We start from the raw sequence: 2,982 nt of genomic DNA, 5'->3' as shown, positions 1-2,982 counted from the left end.
TCTGTTTTGATGGCATGGGGGATTCCCATGTGAGAAAATGCCATAAGCAGATGTTTGATGTTTTGTTTTGGGATTCACCCACATGTGTTGAAGCAAAAATATAGCTGGAATATTTACCAATTGAGACATGTACATAGCAAAGTTTCCCAAAGGAAGGGACACGTGTAATATCTTTTTGCCAGCGAACATTAGCTGCCAAACCTTGAGGGTTAGTGCCTTGTGGGCATGAAGTGGCTCTAGTGGCCTGGCAGTCAGGGCATTGGAGTATAATAGATTTAGCTTGTTGTTCTGTAAGTTGAAAGTGTTTGTCAAGAGTGCCCGTTTGGGTGAAAGAAATCATGAGAAAGGTGAGCTTGCTCTAATAGAGATAGCATAACTAAAGAGTCTGTTTGAGAATTGCCAAGAGTGAGTGGTTCTGGCAGGCCATTATGAGATCTGACATGAGAAATAAAAAGAGTGCATATGCATATGCAGCAGAAGATGTGAACGACAAAAGAGGGGAAAAAACTCCTGGGTCAATGGTGGGTTTAATATGTGCTTTTGAAGATGTTGAAGAATGAACATAGAATAAGCAGAGTCACATATAATGTTAGTTCTTGAGGAAAAGTTTCTAAGGCAAGAATTAGGACCCCTATTTTGGCATGTTGTGTTGATGAAAACCCAGAATAAATTTTTGAGTTGTTTGGTAGCCAAACACATCAATTTTACCTGATTTACCTGACTCATCTGTAAAAATAGTTTTAGTTCAAGGTATGGGTTTATGAGCAAGCCATTTATGGCATGCAAAGTGGGTAGTTCCAAATAATTTAGGAGTTTGTGAGGGGGTAAAATATGGGTGACTCTTCCAATAAAATCAGCCATGGCAATTTGAATAGAGAGTATTTGATATAATACTGTCTCAAATTGGACTTTGGACAGAGGAACATAAATGATCTGAGGATCATAATCAGAAAACTGAATGCCATGTTTGTGACCCCCTACTGATGAGGTCTGTAATCATGTCTAAGAACAGTGACAAAGTTTTGGATGGGGCATTGGGAGGAAAATTTTGTCCCATGCATTCCAAATATCGGAGGGAGGGATTTAATTGTCCAAGTAAGGCGGATGGGAATTTGGGAGTTGGGAAGATAAAAAGCCTAACAGGGAAATTTGGATCAAAACAATTGAGATATCAAATTGAGAGCATCTGTTCTATTAATTGGAGTTCCTTAGAGGCTTGAGGGGTTAAATGATGGGGGAAGTCCAAGGCTAGATCCCCTTGGAGGGTCTCAAATAAATGAGAGAGGGCTGTTGTAGGAGTACCTAGTAGAGGCCTGACCCAGTTAATATTTACGAGTTTTTGGAAGTCATTGAGAGTTATGAGAGAATCTTTTCACAGAACTAATTTTTGAGGTTTAATCTGCCATTTGGTAAGCATGTATCCTAAGTATAGCCATGGGGACATGCATTGTACTTTGTCAGGAGCAACATACATTCCATGAAAAGTTACTTCTGTTTGTAAGTCCTGAAAAACATGAAGAAATGTATCTTGGAATGGATTAGTAATTAGAGTGTCATCTACATAATGGATTAATTTAGTGGAAGCCCATCTTTTTTGAATGGGGTGTATCACCTGGTGAACATGATATTGGCATATAGTAGGACTATTAAGCATGCCCTGAGGGAGAACTTTCCATTGAAATCGAGCATTAGGCTGCTCATTTTTTTAAAAAGATTTTATTTATTTATTTGACAGATAGAGACCAGAAGTGGGCAGAGGCAGGCAGGGAGAGAGAGAGGGGGAAGCAGGCTCCTGCGAGCAGAGAGCCTGATGCGGGGCTCGATCCCAGGACCCTGAGATCATGACCCGAGCTGAAGGCAGAGGCTTTAACCCACTGAGCCACCCAGGCACCCCAGGCTGCTCATTATTTAAGGAAGGAAGTATAAGGGCAACTATTTCTCTATCTTGTGTAGCTAGGGGAATGGTGAAAAAGCAATCTTTAAGATCAATAACAATGATAAGCCAATCTTGTGGAATCATAGCTAGGGAGGGGAGCCCAGACTGTAAGGTTCCTGTAGGCTGAAAGATGGCATTAATATAATAGTCTCCATTTTCCTGGTTTCTTTGGGATGACAAAAATGGGTGTGTTCCAGGGGCTATGTGAGGGTTCTGTATGATCTGCTTTTAATTGCTCTTGAATCAGTTGATGAGCTTATAAAAGTTTTTCCCCTTTTAAGGGCCATTGCTCAAACCAGACTGGGTAATTAGTTTTCTAGGTCAGAGGCATGGGAGGTACATAAGAGTGACCCCCAATAAAAAATGGGAAGTATTCAGTTTAAAGTCCCATTGGGCAAGTAGTCCTCATCCCCAGAGATTAATAGAGATATTTAAAATTAAAGGCTGCTAATATCTGATTTTTCCTTTTGGCTACTGAGAAGTTAAGGAGGTGCTTTGTAATGGTTGAGAGCAAGTCCTGATTCTAGTGCCTGAATCCAGGGCTAGTTTTTGGGCACAGTTGGGGGCCATTCTCACTGAATAATGATAGTTATGTCCGCCCCAGTGTCAATAAGCCCAGTGAAACCTTTTCCTTGGATACTGACTGTAAGAACTGGTCTTTGATTGGTGATGGCTTGAGTTCAATAAATTTCCTTTTGTCCCATAATCCCAAAGCCTTGGGTCCCCCGGGGGTTCTGAGATGTCCCAGGGACCCAATAGGGAAGGAACAATAGTTGTGCTATCTTAGCCTGGGGGAGAAATAGGTAGGCCTTTACAGATCATAAGTACTTGAATTTCTCCCAATTAATCACAATCTATGACCCCAGGTATAACTGTAACACCTTTTGAGTTTAAGCTAAATTTTCCCAGCAATGGTCCTATTGTTTCTTGAGGTAGGTATCCCCAAATTCCCATAGGAACCTTTCTTGGTCATTTCTCTCTTTTAGAATTAACTCTGGGTGAGAAGGTCCAACTTAGTGCTTCCTTGGGTATCTGCTCAGAGGGAG

The sequence above is a fragment of the Enhydra lutris genome, unplaced genomic scaffold (assembly GCF_002288905.1).
Source record: "Enhydra lutris kenyoni isolate GAN:26980312 unplaced genomic scaffold, ASM228890v2 scaffoldscaffold79, whole genome shotgun sequence".
Classification (NCBI taxonomy): Eukaryota; Metazoa; Chordata; class Mammalia; order Carnivora; family Mustelidae; genus Enhydra; species Enhydra lutris.
The sequence above is the reverse complement of the archived record's forward strand: the minus strand, read 5'-3'. Positions refer to the sequence as shown.